The sequence below is a fragment of the Silurus aristotelis genome, assembly GCF_946808225.1.
Source record: "Silurus aristotelis genome assembly, chromosome: 11".
Taxonomy (NCBI): Eukaryota; Metazoa; Chordata; class Actinopteri; order Siluriformes; family Siluridae; genus Silurus; species Silurus aristotelis.
The window spans coordinates 1,103,297-1,118,296 of NC_139584.1; the positions used below are offsets into that span (position 1 = coordinate 1,103,297).

Here is a 15,000-nt window from a genome sequence, read left to right on the forward strand (position 1 = left end):
TTAAACACTATCAAGTTCTGCTCCATCCTGGGCCTTCTGCATTATCTCTGTATACAACTGTAGATTCATAGTGTAGCATAAATCTCATTAATCCATTTTCTTTTCACAATTAAATAAAAATAAAACACCAAATTTAAAAGAAGAAAAATGAGGTCACTTTGAATTTGATGGCTGCAACATGTGTCAGAAGATTTGGGACAGGACCATGTTTCCCACTGTGTAGCATCACGTCTTCTGTCTGTTCACATCTGGGAACTGAGGAGAGCAGTTGCTGAAGTTTTGGGAGAGGAATGTTGTACCATATTTGTCCGATACAGGATTCTAGCTGCTCAACAGTTCTGGGTTTCCTTTGTTGTGTTTTTCATTTAATGATGCGCCAAATGGTTTTAAATGGTGAAGTTCTCAACTGCAGGCACGTTTCAGCACCCGCACTCTTCTACTACAAACTCATGCTATTGTAATAGATGCAGTATGCAGTTAGCATTGTCCTGCTAGAGATCGATAGATAGATAGATAGATAGATAGATAGATAGATAGATAGATAGATAGATAGATAGATAGATAGATAGATAGATAGATAGATAGATAGATAGATAGATAGATAGATAGATAGATCGATCGATCGATCGATCGATCGATCGATCGATCACAGATCCTTCACCTTACTGACCAGTAGGGATTCTTTTCTCTTTATAACCATACTTCTTTTTAGGCTAAACTCAACCCGAGTATCGTAGCCAAAATGCTTTATATCAGTCTCATCTAATCAGAAGCTGTTTGCAGTCGATACTCCAGTTGCATCTCAATGTGCATTGCGCTGAAATGAAAGTAAACATCTTCTGGGATGTCTTCCAGACAGTTTGTTGGCTGGCACTTAATAGTAGATTGGGAGAATCATTCTTCTGGATCAAATTTCCAACTGTGATCCTTAGAGAAATCCAGGCCATTCAAACTGTTTTATAGGGAAATAAATACACTGGTTTTCTGCTCCAGTGACGTTCATTCCAAGTATTTAAGGTATAACTATGAATGTTTGTGGACACCTGACCATAAGATTGGTATGTGCTTTTTTTTTTTTTTTTTTTTTTAACATCCCATCCCACATTTAGTCCCATTTGCTCTTATAATGAGGTCAGGTAGTGATGTAGGTGAGAAGGTAAGGAGGCCCGAGGTGCAGTCAATGTTCACATTGATCCCAAAGCCGTTCAATAGGGTTTAGAGCTCTAGCTCAGAAGATCTTCCACTCCAACCCATGTAAAGCACTGAGCTGGAGCAGGTTTGGGTCTCCGAGTTCAAGTGAAGGGAAAATTTTATAAAGATGTGCGATACAACGGTGTTTTCAGTTGAACTATTTTTCCTCCATATTTTTCATTTAAAATAAAATCAATCGTTGTATAAAAGTTGTATAAAAGTTACATACAGCCTCTGCTACTGACTTTCCTTTCTACAGTTCAGTCTTTACTTCCTTTCCCTCCTCATAGCTCCAAATGTTCACACAATATGGCTTTTTTTTTTAAAATATGACCTTAGTTCTAGAAATGATGCAGGCATTTGAACGCCAGCAGTAAATCAGGATCAAATGAAGAGCAGCATGAGGCCATTGATATCCTTAAGGTCTGTTGATGATTCCTTTTATCTAGGAATATAAAATGTTCCTCACCACAGCACTGCTCTGAACACTGAGCGTTCATGATCTGAATTCATTATCTCCAATGATTAACTTAAAGATTGAAGTCATCACAAAGCTACTCCAAACATCTGCCAGGGTTTTGTATGCGTTTCAAAACAGGGGCTTCACGAGCTGTCAATTGATGGCGAAACACCGTACGCCCTTTCATCCGCCGTTGTCATGGCTATGAGCGCGATCTCGCCGTCACGTACACTTTTGTTTTGTTTAGTAAGCAGGGAAGTCGAAATGAAGCAGCGTGTTTTTTTCAGACCAGCGCAGAACAAAGCTGTTGGAGCAGGTTGAGCTCGGCAAACCCACGGGGAAGAGGAGCGATCAGATGCAGCCTGCCTCAAATAAACAAGCGTTCTCTCAGAGGGACAGTGCAGAAAGTAAAAAGCACAAATAAAACTGCAACATAATGAAAGAAAACAAAGAAGAGCAAAACAAGCCGATGTTATTTAACATCATTTATACCACCAAACTCAATTTCCGATTGGCCGAAGGGTGAACGTTTTCATGCCTTAGACAGCGGATTGCAGGTTTCTATTCATTTTGTCAATAGTAAACATTATTCTGAGTATTTATTTATTGGGTGATGTTTTTTGTGAATCACCGTGAGATCACATGGGTGGTTTTGTATAAAAGATTATCCAAGCTGGGGCCAGAGCGCAGGGTCAACTACAGTATGATACAGTGCCCCTGGAGCACAGAGGGTTAAGGACCCTGCTAAAGGGCCCAGGAGTAGCAGCTTGGTGATACTGGGGCCTGATACCGACTTTCTGATCACTAAGCCAGAGCCTTAACCACCAAGCTACCACTTCCAGCGTTTGTAGACATACTATACATATGCTTGTATTTCTAAGACGTGGTGACAAAAGGTTGGGAGACTCGTTCTGTTTACAAGAAGAACTTTGTTCATCTATGTTTCCACACGATCACCTTTAAAATAGTCAAGTTCAAATTCAAGTTTATTTCTATTGCACTTTTCACAATGGACATTGTCTCAAAGCAGCTTTACAAAACTTAAAAATGAAAGTGAATGATGTGTGTTTATCCCCGATGGGCAGCCTGGGGCGACTGTGGCAAGGAAAAACTCCCCTAGACAAATGAAGAAGAAACCCTAAGAGGAACGCAGGAGAAGCAGAATGGGGAACCCATCCTCATTTGGGTGATAAAAAGACAGAGCTAGATCAGAGCTAGTCTCGTATATATAACCGATCTATAATGGAATCGTAATAAATTGACATTCTGTATTTAACCAGTTGAGGATGAGTTTCATTTTAAGTCTGGTTCCTCTCAAGATCTCATCCCTTTACTCAGCAATACAGCGCCAGCAGTGTTCCTCTGGATTGTCCTGAAAATTGAAAATTGTCCTGGAAGTCTTATTTTCTAAGCGTGTCAAGCACGTGTCAAAACGCCAACCTTTCTGCTGGAACTTTAATTTCGGAAAGAGGGTGAAGTCCGCTAGGGCCAAGCCTGGCGAGTAGGGTGGGTGCAGAAGTGAGATCCTGTGGTTTGTTCACCGACGACCATCAGGCACGAGTTGCTGAACGGTTTCTACATTTTTGGGGGTTGAGCTCATCAAAGGTCTCTGTGGAAGATTGCCCAGTTTTACTTTGTTCAACCTTGATGTCCGTGATGTAATTGCAGACGTGGAAAAGCACGTGTATCAGAACAGCAACAGTTAGTCTCCAAACTCTTTGGTACCACCTAGTAGTCGTTGCAGGATAGCCATTCCAGACTCCGGTCCGAGCCGAGCCTTCATGCACTCCGACTTAGTGATGCTGCACCTCATTTGTGTCATTTTGGTATCTATCAAAGGCAACATTGGCAAGGAAAACTCCCTGAGAAGAAGAAAAGGAACCAGACTCAAAAGGGGAATCTATCCTTATCTGGGTGACGCCAAATGTCTATTATTACAGTTTTAGTATTGTTGAGGTTATCAGCTGTACAGTGGACAGTAAGGAAGTAAATTAATTCGTAATTGTGCTTTTTTTTGTGTATCTGTACTTTACTGGTGGTTCCATTTGGGGAGATTTTTACTGTAACTTCACTACATTTTAAAGTCAAATATCTTATGATGCACTAGTTGAGTAAAATTACAATCTCCATCCACAGTGTTGCAGTAGATTGTAATCCTAAAGTATTCTAGCAGATTGTTTATAACAAAAACTGAATCATTTCTTGGTAATATGACAAGCCATGCTTCATCTGTTTCAAGATACAGAAAACAGTAATGTCGAGAAAACAGTTTATATCCATGAATTAACAAATGAATAAAATAATAATGACATTCTTTAATGTTCTTCACTCAAAAACATGGTAATGTGAATCGCAGAAGGCAAGTGAAGGAGCATCCCAACTGTTTTTCATAACAAGAAGTTGAGGTGGATGTCAGTAAGGAAATCATAGACATGACTGTCGAGACCATGAAGATGTTCTGTGTAGTAAAGATGTGTTCATGGTAATGGATTTGCTGAAACCAATAATTAAATTTATCACTCATATTAACTTAGAGTTAAAAGAATCCATTTTTAATTTCGACCAGGATACCGAGAATCGTCAAGGCCACACTCCTGCACTGATCCGTTTAGTCCCACTCAGTCACCTGATTCTCAGATCCAGCTGCTTATTATCAAGCTAAATCTGTTGTTCTGAAAAACAGAACAAAAAAAACATTCCTGATGCAGACAAAGGAACTAAGAGACCGCTATCAACTTTGTAGGTGTAATTTGGTCTTAGCTTACGCTGCATTCATGACCATGTGGGAACTGGAGAAAATCCAGTTTGCCTAATTCCCACTTAGAAACTTTCTCAAATTCTGTTTCTCAGCATTTCAAATCCTTACAATCCAAGATGTTGGAATAGTAGGCAGAAGATTGTGATTTCAAGTGCCTACTACCAATGCCAAGCTGCAACCTCTGGGCCCTTAACCATCATCTGCTCAGCTGGACATCACTCTGGATAAGAGCATCAGCCAAATGCTGTTAAAGCTACACTACATGGAAAAAGGTTTTGGGACATTTCCAGCCATATGTGGTTCTTGCCTGAACTGTTACCACCATGTTGAAGGCACACAATTGTACAGGAAGTCCCTTCACTTGAACTAGGAGACCCAGACCTGTTTCAGCATGACACTGCCCCTGTGCACAAAGCCAGCTCCATAAAGATCTGTTTTTCATGGGTTCTAGTGGTAAATCTCCTGCTATAGCGCTCCAAACCCTATTGAACATGAATAAATGAACGCTGACTGCACCCCAGGCCTCCTCACCAGCACCTGACTTTACTACCACCCTTTAAATGGTGAATCTCCACAAATATCCACAAGCACACTCCAGAATGTAGTGGAACATCTTCCCAGAAGACTGGAGATTATTATAACAGCAAATGGAGCCTAAATGTGGAATGGGATGTTTAAAAAGAAACGCATGCCAATCTTATTTAGACCTTTATCTATATAGTGATGTGATTTTAATATGGCAGTACTTGAAGTATAACCAGTGAAATAGTAGCATTTTGCACAACATTTTATTTAGGAATGAAATTCTTTAAGACTACAGGAAGATACTTGGAATTACCCTGTGGATGATTTTTGATCAACCTGAGAGCTCCTCGTTTTCTTTTTTTTTTCTAATGGGATTAATGCCAAATGGCCGAAGCCAACGTCCTACACTGGCTTTAAAAATCAATGAATCATTAACCACACAACACTTTGGGTTGCTTGGGAGCTTGTTATCCACACAGAAGCAAACCAGGCATTACCAAGAGTGTCCATTCTAAAGCCCTTTAACACTTAAGCTTGTATGAACCGCGCATTTAATGTTTTTAGAAACTTCAGTGTTTTCCCAGGGGTCATGAAGACAATATTAACCTGAAAAATCAACTCCATATAGCCTTTCATGTGCACTATGGGCCAAGTAATAGAAGATGATAACAAAATAATTCATTTCTAAGCCTGTTTTATTCTCCTTTTTGCTAAGCTCCTTTTATTCTCCTTTCAAAGCTCAAGGCAAAGATAACTTAAAATCTGTGAAATATTCGGTACATTACATGCCCTTGTGATCTCTCCAGCCTTTGGTGATCTACAGTATAGAGTCGACATTTTCATCTATTCTGAATACTATGAATTCACTACCCTGTTCTTCCTTTGTTTGATGGACAATTTGCAGGCATCTGACAGAGTTCCCGGTTGGCAAATGTTTACTCATTAGGCGCTTGGAAGAAATGAATAACTTATTTTTAATAATACATGTAACTGTTTAAAATAAACAAAGAAATATACGCCCAAAAATGCTTATACGAATATAGAATAAACATGTTGTAATACCTCTGCTTTAGAAAAGTAGGAAACCTTTGGGACGTGCCATCCAAAGTAGCTATGAGCCATTTATTTAAGTGGATTGTTGGGGCCATCCATGGAAATCCTGGCATAAATTAATCTCTGCCTTGGAGGAATCTAAACAGCAAAAGCCTGCTCTCGACTGGATATCATTTTTTAGTCTAATTTGTGTCTGGGGAAAGCGTCTTGGCATCTTGCTGCTTCATTTATTCTGAAAACAGAGAGAAATAGGGAGAGAGAGAGAGAGAGAGAGAGAGAGAGAGAGAGAGAGAGAGAGAGAGAGAGAGAGAGAGAGAAAGAGAGCGAGCAGGCCAGAGACCTCCAGCCTTAATCTCCTCCACCCAAAACTCCATCAGCACAAACGTCATTTCTGCAGAGCTCCAGCTGAACCCAAAGCACAGCAACACTGGGAAATCCATAGCCAAATGAAGACAGATGGTAACGTCTCTGCCATTTCAGACAGTTAGCATGAGCTTCCCTGGACACCTGCCCACACTGGATACACTCGCACTGCTTCTACCTGCATTTCATGCTGGATATTCATGACCAAAGAGACACCATTATCTTCCATCTTCGGCTTTAAACTCATTTTAGCTCTAAAAATGATGCGTAAATGCAGTGTGCGTGGTCCTGTATTTAGTTCTGCTTCAGAGATACTGCAAATATTCAAATCAACCTGAACAGCTCTCTGTATAGAACATATCCTGAATTTAGTATCTATATAACCAATATACAAAATCTGGACAAATATTTGTCTACACCTGACCGTAAGACTGGTTTATGCATCTATTTTGAGCATCTCGTTCCACATTAAGTGACACATTATAGTTATAATAACCTCCACTCTTCTGGGAGGATGTTTCCCTGAATATTATGGAGATTTATACTCATCCAGACCATTTAGAATATTAAAAATAATATAATTACTAATAACATGCTGCTATTTCACATCATCTATTTAAAATACTGCAATAATAAAATACACTATATACACAAACGTTTGTGGAAACCTGACCATAAGATTGGTATGTGTTTCTTTTAACAGCCTATTCCACATTTATTCTCCATTTGCTCTTATAATGAGCTCCACTCTTCTGGGAAGATGTTCCACTTGAGTTTGTGAGATTCATTCAGACACAAGTATGTTAGTAAAGTCAGGTAGTGATGTAGGTGAGGTGAGGAGGTCTGGGGTGCAGTCAGTGTTCACATTCATCCTGAATGTATTTACTAGGGTTGAACTCAGAGCTCTACGGTAGTAAAGAGAAGATCAGATCATTTCAGGGACTTGGTTCTTTGAATCTCGTTCATCAAAACACATTTTATTTTTTTAAGTTACATTTGCATTAATCAGATCCTCCAACAATTCCACTTACACCAACTTTAAATATAGTTATAGTTAAGGACATATTATGATAAACAGATTGAGTTTGTCTGAATCACATTAAAGACTCAAAATGAACGAATCACTCTATGCGAGACGATTCGTTCTTCGGAGTCACAATAAAGACTCATTCAAAATTAATGAATCATTCTTCAGGACTGCTCGTTCGTTTGAATCACTTTAAATACTCGTTTAAAATGAACGAATCACTCCTGAGGACTACTCGTTCTTTGGACTCACCAAAATGACTTATTCAGAATGAACGACTCATTCATCAGAATCACATTAAGGACTCGTTCATGAACAAACCATCACTACCCTATAGCAGTAGATCTTCATGGAGATGGCTTTGTTCACAGGGGTATTATCATGCTGGAACAGGTTTGGGCCTCCTAGTTTAAATTAAGGCAAAATCTTGTGCTCCCAACATCTAAAGACGTCCCATTCCTCCCCAGTTTGTGGTTGATCACATATGGCTGGAGTAGTCATGTGTCCCAATACTTTTGTCTATATAATGTGCATCTCCATCTGGGTCAGCGAGGGAATGCAGGTCAGTGTTTTAAAGCCAGTGTTTAGACACCACTTGATATTTCTGGATGCTTATGGAGACCTTATCTACCTTTAAAACAAGCTTTGACTGGAACATCTACCAACACCCAGCCAGAGAGCACACAGAATGCGGTTGGACTCAGCAGCGACTATCACCAGCATCTGTCACGACAACATTTTGTTTATCCTACATCTGAAGTGAGAGACACATTTCTATTTCTTTACATTCGCTTTATACACTTTTATATTCTCTATCAAAAGAAATTCTTCTCATAGTGTTAGCATGGTCAACCTTCAGATGATCAAAAACATGGCCATGAATAAGAAGGAAATCAAGCAGGGTCTCTTTGTGGACACACCAGTAAACTGTTCAGAAACAAATAAACACATGATTCAGACTTCTGGTTATAATTAGCAGTGAAAACAAGAAACATAAGAATCTTATAAAGGACCATATAAGAGAAATATCGCATATCAGCTGGGTTCGTAAACAGTCTTAAATACAGTGTATGGACAAACGTTTCTGGACACCTGAGCATAATTTTGGTTTGTGCATCTTTTTGAGCATCTTATTGAACTCTTCTGGGAAGATGTTCCTCTAAATTCTGTGGAGATGTGTGGAGATCCATTCAGCCACTTGAAGGATATATGTTAGTAAAGTCAGGTACTAATGTAGGTGTGTGATGTCAGAGCTTTATAGCAGGAGATCTTCTACCCAATCCAACCCATGCCAATCAGATCTTCATGGAGCTGGATTGGTGCATTGTCATGCTGGAACAGGTTTGGGTCTCCTAGTTCAAGTGACGGAAACTTTTCATGCTCCTGCGTCCAAAAACAACGTATTGCTGTCCCAATATTTTTGCTCATCGAGTGTAGGTGAAATGTGAAAAGTCTATTCAGTTCATTCTGCGTGAGTTTAGAGCGGGTGAGATGTTGTTTACAGAGACATATTACAGCCCGAGCAGCATGCAGGAGGCCTCATGGGAAGCCGCAAGCCTCTGGCATCGTTAACTGCTTGTAGGTGGCAGAAATGTCCCTGTTTGAGGAAGTCTCCCAGTTTGGTGCTTACTGTATATAGGGCAGGCAAACAAAAAGTCCCGGCACGCATTCAGGGATGCAAGAACAGCATTACAGAAGCTCCAGAGAGGAGAGCGGGTTGGCCACCCACTGATACACTCCAAGAGCAATAAGCGTTTCCGTGAAATAAGATCTCGGGAGGCTGCAGAGGAGACGTGACTCATCGCTGTGCTGACACACGACTGCTCAGTGTTTCCTTGCTTTTTCAGTGGCTGTTTAAATGCAGGGCATGAGCCATCTTTCTCGCTCTCTCTCTGATCCGAAAGCCGTCTACAACTGAGAATCCTGGCTGTCTAAATCCTCAAACCCAGTCTGCCATCTGCCCCTGGGCACCACCTGCTCGGCCTTTACCTCAAACCCTCATGTACAGAGGAAATGATGGAAAAAGATTTGGACGGGTGGATGAGCAGACGGACAAATTGCATAGACAAAATGAGTTTTATTCCTTATTGGTACACTGCAGAACAAGTGTGTGTGTGTGTGTGTGTGTGTGTGTGTGTGTGTGTGTGTTATAAAAAAAGAAGACTGCATGAGCAACAGGCTTTAATGGCCTTCCACTAATGAAGCATGCACACAGCAGCAAAAGCCAATAAAAACCAATTTCCCCCAGCTGTAATTATACCAGTCTCTTAGTTAATTACGCTGGTCTTGGTGTTACAAAAAGTCGCTAACGTCCTTAGCATGGAGTTAAAAGCAGTGGCATTACTGAAGCAGCACCATTGCCTAACTGAGCATTGGATCACACACACACACACACACACACACACACACACACACACACACAAAGAGAGATAGATAAAGGGTACAGAAGAGACTGCATGTCTGTGAATATTCCACAGTGCGCTATTCACCCACAGCACAAGTTGAAATTCGTTCCAACACGATGTATTATTAATACCTAGATAATGTGATCAAGCTAAAATAAAGCGTTTAGCTCTCAGTAGTGCGTTATTTACAGAAAGAGGCGGAGCCACGAGTGGAATCTGCTGTTAAATATTTAACGCCGATGCACCAAGTAAAGACACACGAATGCACATTTCCTGTGTTGAGTGTGAACAGTTTTTGATTGTGTTTGAGAGACACGTCAACGTTCCTTTTGTTTTTATGCAACAAACTCGGTCATGTAAAATCCTCCCTCAGCATGAAGAAGAGCTTCACACACTCTCAGCATTCGGACTCTTCGTTTCTTTAAACATTCATGAAATACTTTGCTGTGACTCTTGTGAAAGTCGCCAAAGATGTTCTTCACTAGGTAGGATGTAGGTGCAGTGACTAGGAAGGTGGTTTCATGATAAATTACGGTGAAGTCGTTCCAATGAGCCGCAGTCCAGACGGAACTGCACGGTGATGAAGTATGAAATGTTTTTACATTTAGATATTTTGAAATCTTTTTTTATTGATTTTGGGATTAAATTTTATTTAAATGTGACCTGATTTCGACTAAGTCAGACGTAACAGGTAGTGAGAAGGAAAGTTTTAGGATTGTTTTAGACCTTTAAAGAGAAGATGTCATACCCTATAAAGATCCCAAACCATCTAGAGATGCTCCAGTTTCAGGTCCAGATGTTCCAGCTCCAGGATCCCATTCCATTTCAGACATTGGACTTTAAAGACAAACAACCTCTTCATCACTACTTAAAAATATGATGCTGTTTCTCCATCATTGGACATTTAAAGGCTCTGCATGGAGGAGTCAGTGTTGAATCTATAACGATCTCAGATGTGGAGCTAATTTATGAGTTGCTCAGGAGCTCCTGATTCCACAACCACAACAGACTGTAGAAGACTGTAGAAAGACCGTTACTCAATCACACACTCGAGTGCTCATGATATTTCTCATTCTCTGGTGTTGTTTGTAATGATCTATAATCACACTCTTGGTGTCTTGATGAGGATGGGTTCACTTTCTGACTCTGGTTCCTCTCAAGGTTTCTTCCTCATACCATCTTCATAGAGTTTTTCCTCGTCGCAGTCACCCCAGGCTGCTCATCATTCACTTAAATTTACATTTTCTGTTCTATAATTCTTACATTCTGCAAAGCAGCTTTGAGACAATGTCTATTATGGAACATGTTCTAGTAATAAACTTGAACTGATCTGATTCAGGTTCCGTGTAAAACTAGAAAGTATTTTGAGCACATCCCAGGCCTTCATCTACTCAATCACATAATTTTTTAAATACTCACTTTTTAAAGATTTCTATGATATTTATTTTCCTTATATGTCCAAATTCACTCTGAGCTTCTACTCTGAAAGAAGGCGGAGGACGACTCAAACACGTACAGTATTATAGAACAGAAACCAGCATGTGTATTTGAGAAGAAGCTCGTGAGAGACCCGAGCAGTCAGAAAGGCCAGAAGAAAAGGCCAGGCTTCTGCTAGAACCTACAATTTCTCATTATTAGAATCTTTTATTCAATGCTGACACCCAATTACATCCGGTTGCGCTTTCATCAAAAAAATAATATTGTTATTGCTTTTTTTCCCTCTAAACGGCTAAATGTAATTTCACAACACTCCATTTCCTTCCTGAACGTGTTTTTATTTAATGAGCATGATCTTATGCATGTGGTAAAACAGAGAGGCCTCGGGAGAAATCAACTGTACTAGTGACACCATACGCCGGTATTAAGGAATATACCGCTTCCTTCTGGGTAAAGCCAGCTTTTACAGTTCCTTTGGTTCCTATGTGGAGACTCGCAGAGGCATCTGGACTCTTACAACTTTATTCGAGCGAAATCGGATTTTCAAGTACAGACAGCATCCGAAATTCTGGCTCCTGCTCAGCACAGTCGCATAATCATCACTCAGATTTTCCCCTCTGACCGGTAAAGCTATTAGCAAACACATTTGCAGCCCCGCGATGTTGGCGATATTAGCTTCAACCCAGCCAGGAAGTCATTTACACTGAATTATGAACTAAGCTTCAAGTCAGAAACAGAGCTGCTACTGATGCAAACCAATGCTACAGTTCAAATAACTGGTCAGAAGCTTCTCGATGATAGATAGATAGATAGATAGATAGATAGATAGATAGATAGATAGATAGATAGATAGACAGACAGACAGACAGACAGACAGACAGACAGACAGACAGACAGACAGACAGACAGACAGACAGTTTAGCGTCTACCAGAAGTGAAACTTCAGTAGTAGAAATTGTGTAAATTGACAGGTGCTGATGAATTTGTTTTTTTCACTACATGTCGCAGTCTGGATAAATGTGTATTTGTCAAATTTAATTAAATTCGATTTATATTATATTGCATTTATTAAACGTGACGCACAAGCAAGAAACCAATTTATTTATTTAGGCTCAACAACCTAACTAACTTTTTCAGTCATGTGGTTTGATCTTCCGGGTGTTGGTGTAACCGTTAATGATCATCAATGCAGAATTCACAATGCAGAGTTTATTCCATGTTGTGGTCTAGAGCTCCACAGAAACCTCCTTCACGGCCGTTAATACTCCCATTACACGTTTTTCCATAACTGCCATCATGTTTGCATGCCAGTGAATCTGTTCCTGATTTCCCCTGTCAGTTACAGGCTTAGTCACACTGATTGGTTTGAATTCTGCCATATTGGTTTAATTGACACGTTGCCATTGCAATACAAATGAAGATCGACAGTCAGCATATGAGTTGGAAGCGCTGGACCACTGTGAATAGGAGTGTGTGCATTTTAGTGTTACATTTACACTTACAGCATTTATCCAGACCAACTAACTTTTATTATATTTATACAACTGAGCAGCTATGTGGTAAGGGCCTTGCGCAGGGGCCCAAGAGTGGCAGCTTTGTATAGCTGGGATTTGAACACACAACCTTCAGATCCAAAGTCTGATGACTCCATTACTGCAATTGCTCTTATAATAACCTCCACTCTTCTGGGAAGAGAACTACATTAGACTTTGTGAAGATTTTTGCTCATTCAGCCACAAGGATGTGTGTTAGTAAAGTCAGGTACTGATGTAGGAGTTCTAAAGCTCTACAGAAGGAGAGCTTCCACTCCAACCCATGTAAAACAGATCTTCATGGAGCTGACTTTGTGCACAGGAACATTGTCATGCTGGAACTGGTTTGGAACTCCTAGTTCATGTGAAGGGAAAAGTTTATTTCTTCCAAAGACGTCCTACACAATCGTGTACCTCCAACTATTAAACCTTCACTTATGGTACCAATGGAGTGGAAACGATCCAAATAAAGACGCCAAGAGAATTAATATATAAAAAATAAATAAATAAATAAATATACAAGTGCCAAATGTAAGTTCATACTATTTGCCCTGGTAGGAACTTAAGACCTTGCCAGCTTTTGTACGATAAACAAAATGCTGCCAACATGTTGAACGATGAGCAATTAGCAGAACAACCTGCAAGTGAGCCGAATTTAGAGTACATTAGAGATACAGAGATTTTACTGGGGTTCATCCAAAACTGTAATTGCTATACTGAATTATAAAGTACTGAAAAATGCTTAGAGGAAAAATATGGCCTGTTCCAATAGATTCCTCTTTTTAAACAGGAGTTTCACTGGAAACTCTTCCTGATAAGTAAACACTGTAACAGAGTTTTACAATCAAATATTTACAATGTTCAACAGTAATCAATCACTTAATCGTTAAAGACATGGGGTGGTAGATTATGGTGGCTTGGATTTCTGGGACTACGTCTTCACTAATATGGAAAATTCGAAAATGGTGTTTTCATCTTAAACCAGTCCACGTCCACACTTTTGTTTTTAATTGTTTCCCAAAAATAAAACGTAAGACTCTTCGACCTGCGTTATTTCCGCCTGTCGTTTATTTATTTTCTTTCTGGCTCTTCGAAACGTCATGGCCACGACTAAAAACTCGTCAACGTTTTTGAAAGCCTCAGTTTTCACACTGTGACGTGGAAACTGTGTTTTTAAATGTATCACTTTGGAGAAAATTTTTTTTACAAGCTACACTTTCGTTGACTGGAAACACGACGTCTCTGTATGGCCGGAAGGCTAAAAAAGCAGCGACAAATGTGCATTTTTAAATAAAATGGTATTAGTTTGAACATGGCCTGAGAAACATCAAATTTCTGGAACACATAAAGAAACAGGAAATAAAAAACAGGTGATGCTAATTACAAACGGAAAAACAGGAAGTCAAATTAAGTGGAAAGCCAATATGTTCTAAAATAGGATTGCAGGATATGGAACACGAAAGGGGCCAAAATAAATACTTGTGTGAATTCTGGATCTCTCAAAGTCAAAATACTATACCCAAAGCATGCACATAAGTAAACTAGGAAGCAATAGAGAAATGCTAGCATTGTCCTAATAAGTAAAGGTGATATGATGGAGAGGAGAAAGGTAAATATGTGGTGTGTTCAGGAGACCAAGTGGAAAGGAAGTAAGAGCGGGAACATTGGAGGTGGGTTTAAACTGTTCTATCATGGTGTGGATGGAAAGAAAAATGGTGTAGGGGGGATTCTGAAGGAAGAGTACAGTAAGAGTGTAGTGGAGGTGAAGAGAGTTTCTGATAGGGTGATGAATGTGAAGCTGGAAGCTGAAGGAGTGATGATAAATGTCATCAGTGCTTATGCTCCACAAGTGGGTTGTGAGATGGAGGAGAAGGACAAATTCTGTTAGATGAAGTGGTAGTAGGTGTACCTAGGAATTAATGATTGGTGATTGGGACAGACTTTAATGGGCATGTAGGTGAAGGGAACAGAAGTGATGGTAGGTAGGTGTGTTTGTGGATTTAAAGAAAGCCTACGACAGGGTGGAGAGAGGAGTTGTGGTATTGTATGAGGAAGTCAGGTGTGTCAGGGAAGTATGTGAGGGTGGTGCAGGACATGCATGCAGTAGAAACGACAAACTGGTTCAAGGTGGAGGTTGGACTGCATCAAGGTTCGGCTCTGAGCCCTTATCTGTTTGCAGTGGTGATTGACAGGTTAACGGACTAGGTCAGACAGGAGTCTCCCTAGACTATGATGTTTACAGATGATAT

The 15,000-nt window shown here is 40.0% G+C and overlaps 2 protein-coding genes across 4 annotated transcripts in view; both read right to left on the reverse strand.

Moving 5' to 3' along the window:
* The window catches only part of LOC310733618 (N-acetyllactosaminide beta-1,3-N-acetylglucosaminyltransferase 3-like), a 387,738-nt gene that overhangs the window by 363,676 nt on the left and 9,062 nt on the right, over window positions 1-15,000 (reverse strand). The window lies entirely within an intron of this gene.
* tafa5l (TAFA chemokine like family member 5, like) overlaps window positions 1-15,000 on the reverse strand; it is an 84,452-nt gene that overhangs the window by 32,222 nt on the left and 37,230 nt on the right. The gene's annotated exons all lie outside the window — the stretch shown is intronic.